This window comes from Carassius carassius, chromosome 1 (genome assembly GCF_963082965.1).
Source record: "Carassius carassius chromosome 1, fCarCar2.1, whole genome shotgun sequence".
Classification (NCBI taxonomy): Eukaryota; Metazoa; Chordata; class Actinopteri; order Cypriniformes; family Cyprinidae; genus Carassius; species Carassius carassius.
This window is the reverse complement of record NC_081755.1, coordinates 40806890-40819351: the sequence shown is the minus strand read 5'-3', so window position 1 is coordinate 40819351 and position 12462 is coordinate 40806890. Positions and strand designations below refer to the sequence as shown.

At 38.7% G+C, this 12462-nt stretch overlaps 1 protein-coding gene across 3 annotated transcripts in view; it reads right to left on the bottom strand.

Moving 5' to 3' along the window:
- Window positions 1-12462, bottom strand: part of LOC132150439 (KN motif and ankyrin repeat domain-containing protein 2-like) — a 40247-nt gene that overhangs the window by 21142 nt on the left and 6643 nt on the right. For 2 of the 3 annotated variants that reach the window (XM_059559249.1, XM_059559248.1), the window contains exon 2: window positions 12311-12396. The gene's annotated coding sequence lies outside the window, so the exon portion shown is untranslated. Of the gene's footprint in view, window positions 1-11483; window positions 11715-12310; window positions 12397-12462 lie in introns of those variants that run through there. The other variant, XM_059559250.1, reaches the window with a different exon arrangement.

The window sequence follows — 12462 nt, the reverse complement described above, 5'->3', positions numbered from 1 at the left end:
GACCCAGAACAAATCCATCCCATTGTATTGGACCCAAGACACGCAGTAACAAAGCTCCTTATTCAAGAATTTGATGAGCGTCTGTTACATCCGGGAGCTGAGAGAGTCTACGCTGAGGTACGGAGGCAGTACTGGATTCTCAGAGGACGTCAGGCTATCAAGCACCATCAACTCCATTGTCAGTCCTGTCAGCGCTGGAGAGCGCAGCCAAAGGTACCTCAAATGGCAGATTTGCCACCAGAACGCCTCCGTCTGCTCTGTCCACCCTTTTATTCAACGGGTGTTGACTGCTTTGGCCCATACCTGGTCAAAATAGGAAGGCGGAATGAGAAACGCTGGGGCCTGATCTTCAAATGTCTCACAACAAGGGCAGCTCACATCGAGCTTCTTAATTCGATGGATGTTGATGCCTTCCTCCTTGCACTCCGCCGGCTCATAGCCAGAAGAGGTCAACCCCGCGAGATTCGCTCAGATTGTGGCACCAACTTCCGCGGGGCAGAAAGAGAGCTACGGGAAGCCTTCTTAAGCATGGAGTCAGAACTCCAAATCCATCTTGCAGACCACCAAATTGAGTTCAAGCTTAACCCGCCCAGCGCTCCACATTTTGGCGGAATATGGGAGCGCGAGGTCCGCTCTATAAAAAATGCTCTTCAGGTAGCCGTTGGTAACCAAGCAGTCACAGAGGATGTTCTGTCCACAATCCTAGTGGAAGTGGAGGGGACTCTCAATTCAAAACCTCTGGGATACGCCTCAACAGATGTCGCCGACATCGATCCAATTACTCCTAACCTTCTCCTTATGGGGCGGCGGGATGCATCTCTCCCTCAGGTGGCGTATGCTCCAGGAGACATGGGGCGGCGGAGGTGGCGTCACTGTCAAAACATGGCGGACCAATTCTGGATACAGTTCACCAGAAACTACTTGCCTACGCTTCAGACCAGGCAGAAGTGGCATAAAGCGTCAGAAAACCTGGAGGTCGACTCTGTTGTACTGATTGTGGATCCGCAACTCCCAAGAGCTCAGTGGCCCATAGGTAGAGTTCGGAAGACATTGCCTAGCAGTGATGGATGTGTGCGAACTGTTGAAGTTGTCATTGACGGTAAAGCTTACATTAGACCAGTTGCTCGCTTGATACAGTTGCCTGCTCTAGAAGGTAACCCCAAAGACATTTAGAGAATTCCCTTGATTACCCATTTGCTACTCAAATGTGGGGGCGGCTGTTGTGAATTCTGTCACTTAAATATTAAGTTGGTTGCGTGTGTGATATTTTAAGTTGCCTTGTAAGCAAATAACGTAGTGCAGCGTTCTCAGCACATACGGACTCAGCGTAATTGGCTATTCACTAAGCTACTCCAGTTGAGCGATCATATCGCGTGCACGCATTCATGTGCAGTGTTTATGTGCAAGAGAAAGTTTATGACAAAGTAAGTTCTCCTTTCTGTATGTTGTGAATAACAGATTGTCATACTGTATCCCAACTGCGCTAATTTAGACCATGTTTGTGGTGTGGTTGATGTTTAGCGATCTGTCTGAGTGTAATTTGATACTGCTTAACGAGCGGATTATCCCGCTAGCATCGCGGCTCGTATTGTTCATGTTTAGCCTACTAGTTATTACTTTGAAGTGAATTTCTCCGTGGATAATATCTTTCACTGGTTGTCATTTATTACTGCCTGTATTACTGAGACAGTCCAATTTCTATAATCCACATTTTGGTGTTTGTCAATTTATTATGCAGTTTATTACAGACTCATACTAATATATTTCTCGATTTATATTTCATGCATCAGTGCACTTTACAGATATGTTTATATTTGGGTTTGCAATCTCTTAAGTTGTTGAATAATTTTAGACTGTGAATATTTATTTCTGTTATATTATTTGTTTCAGAGACTACCTCAAGTACACTATTATGTGTATATGGTCACTCTTGTGCAATAAACAGTTAAACTCTATCTGATGACTCCGACTCCCTGACCAGAGTTCTGCAGCGGTCAATAATATAATCCACCAGTTTCAGTGGGGCAAACCCCAACAGCACCCAAAGATAAATTGCAGTGCTTTACAAATATAGGACAGGAAGAGCTAAATAAACTTATCACTGTATCTAAACCAACAACATGTTTATTAGATCCTGTACCCACTAAATTACTGAAAGAGTTGTTACCTGTAGCCGAAGAACCGCTTCTCAATATTATTAACTCGTCGTTATCTTTAGGGCACATCCCAAAACCATTCAAGCTGGCGGTTATTAAGCCTCTTATTAAGAAACCAAAACTAGATCCTAGTGAACTGCCAAATTATAGGCCTATTTCAAATCTTCCATTTATGTCTAAAATTTTAGAAAAAGTTGTGTCTGCTCAATTAGGCACCTTCCTGCACAAAAATTATCTGTATGAAGAATTTCATTCAGGTTTCAGGCCCACCATAGCACAGAAACTGCACTTGTTAAAATTACAAATGACCTGCTTCTTGCGTCAGATCAAGGCTGCATCTAATTTCTAGTCTTACTTGATCTTAGTGCTGCGTTCGACACCATAGATCATAGATCGATTACAAAACTATACAGGTATTCAAGGGCAGGCTCTAAGATGGTTTAGATGCAGAGGTGGGTAGTAACGAGTTACATTTACTTCGTTACATTTACTTGAGTAATTTTTTGGGGTAACATACTTTTAGGAGATGGGTACTTTTACTCTTACTTGAGTAAATTTTTTGGGGAAAATATGTACTTTTACTTCGTTACTGTGGGCGATGCTCCTCTCGTTACTGTATCTTAATGCAATAAATGTTATAACTGCTTCAGTTTATTCCAAACGTGCCTTCTACTTTTCTCTGGACAATGAGCAATGCCCATTCGCGAATGATTCATTCTTTTGAGTCAATTCTGTTCAAAGGCTTGATCAAACCAATTGGCAAACGAGTGAATTGGTTCATGGATCATTTTGAATGAGTCGTTCAGTTCCCTGCCGCACACGCTTAGCGTCTGAAGCAGTTCACTCAGAGTTGTAAAGTTTAAGAACATCAGCAGCGTTGAAAACGTATCTATGGAACTGCGTTGAATTGAAAGCAAATCTGCGAAGGCTATTATTTGCTTGCGATGGAGATCCTTATTAGATAAACACTGCGTGTGCTGTCTACTGTTCAACAGGTAATAACTTGGGCTACATTCGATAACAGTACACGATACCTGTGACATTAGTTTGTTGTACGTGTGACTTATAACAGAAGGGAACCAAGTTGAATGCAGCTTCCAAAAGACTAAAAAATAGCCGATTAAGATTTTATTAATATTAATACAATCACACCGGTGCGAGTATGTTCAGCAAGTCATATCATCAGCTGCTAAATTCAGATCTGTGATCGCTTGCTGGCGCTGAGCCAGAGATAGAGCACTGCTCATTATAACCAATCACAAACGATTCTGTTGAGCTTTTGAATGCAATGGCCAATCAGAGGCGTTCAGATGAGTCATCGCTAAAATGCCGGTGCTTCCTTCACTCGCTCACTGACTGAATACCTCTTTCTGGCAAATTCTCTCGTCAGAAACAACAAAGTGCAGATGTGTGTACGAATCTGTAAATAAGATATTGATTACACAGTGGTAACAGTTTCAGTGATTTTAATGGAAGTTTCTGAGAGTGATTGAACTCTAGACTGTCAGTGAAAATTATCTTTGATAATGTAAATGTTATTTGCTCTCTTTCTGAACAATGAAAGATTAGTAGCAATTTTTACATCACATTTACTTTCAATGTTAAATTTACACTTAATATAAAGTCAGTCGTATTAAAAATATGTTATGGCATGACACCTATATCTGTTACTTAAGTAAACAGACAGGGTTTTGTAATAAATTACGTAATTAGGCTTCTTTGACCATTGCATATTATCATTATTAACATTCTATGAAATGTGAGAATCGAGATATTTCATTATATAGTTCATGCGTCTGGGAATGTTTCTAATAAAAATGAAAAAAAAAAAAAATAATGCTTAATAATAATTTGTCAATATGCTGTTGTGGCTGCTGTGTTTCACATGATGACCCCCATATGCCTAGACACAATTAATTATGAAATTTGCACAATATTTACGCTTGCAGAAATATACTTCTGCGTGCAGACAGAAGAAGATCCATCAATGTGCATTTGGTTTATCTTCAGATGTTCGGTAACTTAGCGGTCATGTGAGGAGTTTTCTCTCTTCTCTGTGTCAGAGGTTATTTATACATATATAATACATACTTTAAAATATAATTTATTTTGTGATGCAAATCCGAATTTTCATCAGCTGTTACTCCAGTTTTCAGAGTTATGACCTTCAAAATAATTCTAATATACTGATTTATAACCAGTGCTGGAAACAGTTTTGCTGTTTAATATTTTTTTGGAACCTGTGACATTTTGTTTAGGATTATTTGATGTATAGAAAGATAAAAAGAACATCATTGATAGTAAATCAACATATTGGAATTATATGGCATTGAAGACTGGAGTAAAGGCTGATGAAATATATATATTTATACACACACACATAACATACATTTTATTAATATATCTAAAAAAAAATAGGCTCAGTATATATGACCCAAAGTAACTAGTAACTAACTACTTGAGTAGATTTTTTTTAACTCTTACTCAAGTAACTATTCAGACTAGTACTTTTACTTGAGTAAATATTTCTAGAAGTACTTTTACTTTTACTTGAGTAAAGTTTTTGGGTACTCTACCCACCTCTGTTTAGATCCTACCTGTCTGATCGCTACCATTTTGTTTAATTAAATGGGGAGTCATCTCATTTATCATCAGTAAAATATGGAGTGCCACAAGGATCCGTCCTAGGTCCCCTTCTATTTTCAATATACATGTTGCCCCTTGGTAATATTATTAGAAAATACAGAATTAGCTTCCACTGTTATGCTGATGATACTCAGCTATATATCTCAACGAGACCAGATGAAACCTCTAAATTATCTAAGATAACAGAGTGTGTTAAAAATGTAAAAGATTGGATGACCAATAATTTTCTCCAATTAAATTCAGATAAGACAGAGATATTAATTATTGGACCAAAAAACACTACACAGAATCTTGTAGATTACAATCTGCAACTAGACGGATGTACTGTTACTTCTTCTACAGTCAAAAATCTGGGTGTTATATTAGACAGCAACTTGTCTTTTGAAAATCATATTTCCCATGTTACAAAAACTGCATTCTTCCATCTTAGAAACATTGCCAATCTACAAAACATGTTGTCTGTTTCTGATGCAGAAAAGCTAGTTCATGCATTCATGACCTCTAGACTGGACTATTGTAATGCACTTCTAGGTGGTTGTCCTGCTTCTTCAATAAACAAGCTACAGGTAGTCCAAAATGCAGCAGCTACAGTCCTTACAAGGTCAAGAAAATATGATCATGTTACCCCAATTTTACAGTCTCTGCACTGGCTACCTATTAAGTTCCGTATCAGTTACAAATGATCATTACTTACCTATAAGGCCGTAAATGGTTTAGCTCCTGCGTACCTAACTAGCCTTCTACCATGCTACAATCCATCACGCTCCCTAAGGTCACAAAACGCTGGACTTTTGGTAGTTCCTAGGATAGCAAAGTCCACTAAAGGAGGTAGAGCTTTTTCACATTTGGCTCCCAAACTCTGGAATAGCCTTCCTGATAAAGTTCGGGGTTCAGACACACTCTCTCTGAGTGAGATTAAAAACGCATCTCTTTCGCCAAGCATTTGAATAATGTATCTTAAATTGTGAATATAGTTGTATCTGATCAAATGTGTATTCTTATTCTTTAGCTTGGGTTAAACTAATTAATTTTACTTTGTTGGAACAGCAGCTATGCTAATGATGTCTCTATTTTGTTTCTATGTTTTGCCATGGGATTTACATCCCATGGTAACTAGGATTTACACAAGCTCCAGTCTGGATCCAGAACACCTGAGAAGAGATGATGCTGACCCTCAGAGGACCCCAGATGATGCTAACCCTGAATCAACAACAGAACTAATAAATATTGCTACAAGTGTGACTGCATCATATAATAATTATTAATTATTAATAATGTTCATCATCTGGCTGACTACGTCTTGTATTAATTTTTCTACAAATCCTGTCATACGTGCACAAACTGACAGTCACCACTTATAAGCTTATTACTAAATATTGTAGAAACATAATTTTCTGTAAAGTTGCTTTGTAACGATTTGTATTGTAAAAAGCACTATACAAATAAACTTGAATTGAATTGAATTAGGAACCTAGGTGTGCTATTTGATCACAATCTTTCTTTAGAAAGCCACGTTTCTAGCATTTGTAAAACTGCATTTTTCCATCTCAAAAATATATCTAAATTACGGCCTATGCTCTCAATGTCAAATGCAGAAATGTTAATCCATGCATTTATGACCTCAAAGTTAGATTATTGTAATGCTTTATTGGGTGGTTGTTCTGCACGCTTAGTAAACAAACTACAGCTAGTCCAAAATGCAGCAGCAAGAGTTCTTACAAGAACCAGGAAGTATGACCATATTAGCCCGGTCCTGTCAACACTGCACTGGCTCCCTTTCAAACATCGTATAGATTTTAAAATATTGCTCATTACTTATAAAGCCCTGAATGGTTTAGCACCTCAGTATTTGAATGAGCTCCTTTTATATTATAATCCTCTACGTCCGCTACATTCTCAAAACTCAGGCAATTTGATAATACCTAGAATATCAAAATCAACTGCGGGCGGCAGATCCTTTTCCTATTTGGGCCAAAACTCTGGAATAACCTAACTAACATTGTTCGGGAGGCAGACACACTCTTGCAGTTTAAATCTAGATTAAAGACCCATCTCTTTAACCTGGCTTACACATAACATACTAATATGCTTTTAATATCCAAATCCGTTAAAGGATTTTTAGGCTGCATTAATTAGGTAAACCGGAACCGGGAACACTTCACATAACACCCTATGTCAAAGTCAAAAGTCAAAGTCAAAGTCACCTTTATTTATATAGCGCTTTAAACAAAATACATTGCGTCAAAGCAACTGAACAACATTCATTAGGAAAACAGTGTCAATAATGCAAAAATGATTGTTAAAGGCAGTTCATCATTGGATTCAGTAATGTCATCACTGTTCAGTTTAAATAGTGTCTGTGCATTTATTTGCAATCAAGTCAACGATATCGCTGTAGATGAAGTGTCCCCAACTAAGCAAGCCAGAGGCGACAGCGGCAAGGAACCGAAACTCCATCGGTGACAGAATGAAGAAAAAAACCTTGGGAGAAACCAGGCTCAGTTGGGGGGCCAGTTCTCCTCTGACCAGACTATGTACTTGCTACATCATTAGAAGAATGGTATCTACGCTAATATTTGTCCGTTTCTATTTGCCGGTATCTTATTCCGAGGTCACCGTAGCCACCAGATCCAGTCTGTATCCAGATCAGAGTGTCACTGCAGTCACCCAGATCCAGTACGTATCCAGACCAGATGGTGGATCAGCACCTAGAAAGGACATCTACTGCCCTGAAAGACAGCGGAGACCAGGACAACTAGAGCCCCAGATACAGATCCCGTGTAAAGACAGGAAACGGATGATTCTTCTTCACAATCTGTCTTTGCTGCAGCCTGGAATTGAACTACTGGTTTCGTCTGGTCAGAGGAGAACTGGCCCCCCAACTGAGCCTGGTTTCACCCAAGTTTTGCATTATTGACACACTGTTTTCCTAATGAATGTTGTTCAGTTGCTTTGACGCAATGTTTTTTGTTTAAAGCGCTATATAAATAAAGGTGACTTGACTTGACTACTTTCAAGTTATCTAAGATATTTTAGGTTTGAAACTGAGAACCATGTTTTCTTCTTCCAAATTAAGTACATAAAGGATTATTAATGGAATCGTTATGAAAGCAGAAAGGTTAAGATGAACATGAATCATAGCTGTTAAAATCTTCTCAGTTCCCATTTCTGACTAAGATTTACTCTGATGACGTCTTAAATTCAATCTCAAATTCTTAAAATATCTCCTTTTGTGCTCCATAGAAGAAAGTCAGTCATGAAGGCGATTAATTTTGGATGAACTCTTCCTTGAAGTCCAACAAATTATACAGTGCCCCTCTGGGGGGGTCTTTGTGCACCCTGGCACAATTACGTAAGTAATGAAAAAAGTGGTGGGATACACCTATAAATAATTATAGATCCTAACATAAAACTCTTGAGCATTTAACTAGTAAGCTAACTTTTGATGTTTGTGAATTTTGTAAAAATTTTACTTATGAAATATGTAGAATTAACTTACACTGACTTGAATGTCAGTACCTTTAATATCATACACAAATCTTTTGTGTTGGGTTCAAGTCTTAATTAGGATCTCCTTGTAATTTGTCCCCTACTTTATCCCCTACAAAGTTAGGCTGTTCAGTTTCTGTTTGTTTCTAGTTCTCTTGTTTGGAGGAGAGGGGAAAAAGGGGAAAGTTCTCTGGCAGGCAACAACAGGAGAACACTTTAGGAGCGTCTAGTTACAGCCTTATTAGGAATCATCTGAATACGCACTCTGTGGTTCTCAGAATCGAGGTACTGTAAAAAAAAAAAAAAACACACATACACGGGCACTATCGCTTGGACTTTCTCTCCCACACTTTTTCCATGCTTTTTATGTCCTTTTTCCTCCCTTATTTTTCCTCACTCTGTCAGCTGATGATCAGGAGATACTGTAGCAGCTGACCTCTGTCCGCTCTTCCTTCATCCGCTCTCTCAGTTGCACATTTCGACTGAAGCAAAGCATCCAAGCTTTAAATCAATTAGGTAAAATGAAACAGAAGCTGTACATGCATAGGCCTTAGTATAACAGTTTTTCCCTCTCTTTTCATCTGGCTGACTGCTCTCTTTTTCCCCTCAGCATTGCATCTTTCCCAGCTAATGTGCCTTTTTGCCAAAGATTAACTTTCTAGGTCATTAGTCAGTGGGAAGTGGGGTGCAATGCCACGAGCTATCTCTGTTCCTAACATTAACAGCATATTAGACCACAGAGTTGGGCTTGAACTTCACAGACATCTCAGAGAACTGCTGACTGCTCCAGTCATTTCGCTTCATAATGGCAAATTGCTTCTCCTTTGCTGCCTCACACAAAACTTTTCCCCTCTGTCTAATCTCATGACCCTCTCAGTCTGTTTATGTTCTTGCCTCTTTGAGGAGAAAGTAGGGCATACGGAAACACTGACTGAACTGATTTGATTTTGTAGATCTTAAGCCGACAAAATGAGCTCTTTTGCCCACAACCCATCCTGTGTGCTTTTGCTCACTTCCTTACACTTGAAATTTCTATCATTTAAGAGGAATCCCTTCAGCTGTGTCACAGTGCCCACTTTGACATCCAGTTGTATTTTTTATTTTTTTTTGATAAGCAAGTCATTTTTTTTTTGTCACAAAGATTTCCCAAGTTTCTACATCACCTACCTTCATTAGGATAAATATAATTTTTTAAACAGAAACAACAGAGAAAAATATTACATTTAACATTTTTTCAAAGAAAGAATAAAAACGGCAATTCTACCATTAATACTAGAAAAAACCCTCAAAATAAACATTTTATTTTTTTCTGACTGTGCCCATTAAAATATCACAATGTAGAAATATAATAATGAGGCCATGCTGGACAAAAAATATTTTATTAAAAACCGCCGAGCTTAAGTCAATATCATCTTAATTAGTGGGTTTTTTATTCCCCTGCCACAGCCACAAATGAATGTTGAGTAAGCTTGAGAAATGTTACTGTGAGCGCTAACACACAAACTTGTGTGTGTATGTGTGAATATTTGAGCGTGAGTGCTGTGAAGAGTGTTGACGGGGGGACGGTTGATGTGCCATAATTAGAGACTCCAGCAAAGGCTCACAGCATGACAAACATCCAGCCTTCAGCAATAACTGCCCTGTCTCTCACACTATCACAAACAAACCTCTCTTTTGTCTCTCACTTTTATTTCTCTGCTCTATTATTCTAACATCTCTGTTATTATTGTTCATATTTATGGTTAAGATTTGAACAAACTCTTAAACTTTAATGTGCAACTCATTCTATATTATACTGCACTGTTAGTACTAAGTCAAATCGTCAGCTTACTGATTTTTCCCATCGGCCATAACCTACTTATGACTTTCCCGTCAACTGATAAAACAGCCAAAAAAAAACCCATATCTACTCATATCTAAAGACTAAAATTTCATAGAGACCAAAAGGGTTGGGCTCTTTTGACTTTCATCCACTAAGCAACACCTAGCAACCATTGAGAAACCCCTAGTAACATAGAAACATGTTAAAAACCACTCCTCGACTGCATAGCAAACATTCACAATGGCTAAGCATTAGGGCTGCATGATTTGGGGAGAAAATATAATCAGCATTTTTTCTAATAAAAATTGCTATTGCGATACAAAAAAAAAAAAAAAAAAAACACTGTCCAAGCATTTTTTTTCTACGAGCTACAGGTTTGCTATCTATGTGGGCTGCTCAATTTGGCTGCATTTTGCGATTTTACATCATTATAATAAAAATGATTATGAATTGCTATTTTTATGATGATTAATAATATTATTAAATAAAAAAAATACTAAAGAAAAATTACTATTGTAATAATTGAAAACGTTCAATACGTACAATTTAGCTCTGAAATGAGCTGTACATATATTTAATTAAATTGCAGTCTTTGCAATTTGATAAACACAGTAAGCCATATCATAATTTTTGTTCTAATTGTAAATAGCAATGGATTCTACTTACACTAAGCAAAAATAGCAGCGGACCTATTTTCTGCTATTTATACTACATACTGCAAATAATGGCAACTATCTGAACCTTAGTGTTGTAGTACATTATAAAACAGTATGGAATAATTACATATTGAGTGTAAATTCATTAAATGGATACTGCCTTACTGTGCTTAAAGAGCTGCTAACACGGTTTCGTTGTTCTGTACCACTGGGTGCATACAATGAAAAAAAAGATTCATTCATAAAGCCTTCCCCTTCCCCTAACCCTACCTGATACTTTATTTTCAACTTTTTGAACATTTCCTTTATTTTATTGAAAATAAATACCTTTCCAATGTGATATAAGATGTAAAAAGTGAGAAGAATTAGTTTGGCAAAAGGTGGATTCAACTGAGGGGTTGAGGTCGATCACCTCAAAATGAATGTGTTACACGCTTTACCATTTGCCATAGCATCTTCTGTCCTAAACACACTTTGGTGGGCGGAGTTAGTGCACATAGCCTCTGCCAAATAAGCTGACTATTTGCACTTAGTGTAGATAGATTCTCTGTTTCGAGTTATTGTTCAGCAACATGCTAAAATTACTCAAAATAGCAGCCCCATCCATCCATCCAAAATCCTACAAAGCGACACACTTCAGACCATTTTTAGCAATCACATAGCAATACCCTGGAAGTACCACAGTGCCATTCACATTACAGTAAATATTCAAACCTAGTTTCTTGACAGTCATTTCGGCGTTATGCCCATATGCTCCGGAACAATCCCTTTCTCCAGCCCACCACGTCCACCCCGTCCTGCTGAAGAACAGGGCTTCATCAAGCACTATGCGTGCATGTGTGGCGGTGACCTTCCTTGCTCTTTGTCTGCTCATAAACAGTGTCCCATTGAGATGATGCTGAACAGAGCACACTGTGCCCCCCTCCCCTGCAGCGCCCTGCCACTTCTCAGTGGCATGCAGCAGACCTTTCACCAGCACAGCCAGTCGCTACCCTTCTCCGGAAGGAATGCTTTGCCCTAAACCCATGCCCCTCTCTCCGTACCTCTCTCCCAACTTCCCTCGCTTTACATTCCATAGCAGCGGAAGTTGACATCTCCTGCCTCCAGGGTGTCCCACACCCACCGCCACATTATTAAGATTAGCAATCTCAAGGGATGTCTTAAATCGGTCTACATTCGGCGACCAGTAGGAGTGATTACACCATGCTTGTGGAGTCAGGAAAGCTGAATTCCTCAAAGCTTGTTTCATATTATGAAAACACGTCAAGAAAAAGGCCTGGTCATTAGTTTCACTCAAGCGGGTTTTCTGAGGAACAGATAAACGTTGAGGGGTGCTTAGTTTTGATGATGTTCAAAGGTCTCTTTATCACTGTGTGAAACTCAAGCTCCGTTTGCAACAAGCTGCTTCATTTTTCTTGGCTATGATGTGGAATTCGGGATGCTTATCTACAAACTAGGAAAAAACTGACTCCTTAAACTCGGGAACTGCTTGAGTAATTTGTATCTTGTCTAAAGATAGCAGTCAGAGTTAAATAACTCACTGTGCTGCTATGATGGTCTCTCTTCCCCGACCTCCTCGCTCTCCACTTTCGATTCCTTCGACTCCCTTATGGATGTCACCAAAATCCTAAAGGAGGGGAAAAAAGATTGATTATTTACAGAACGGTTTAAACGACGACTAACATTGGCAGAC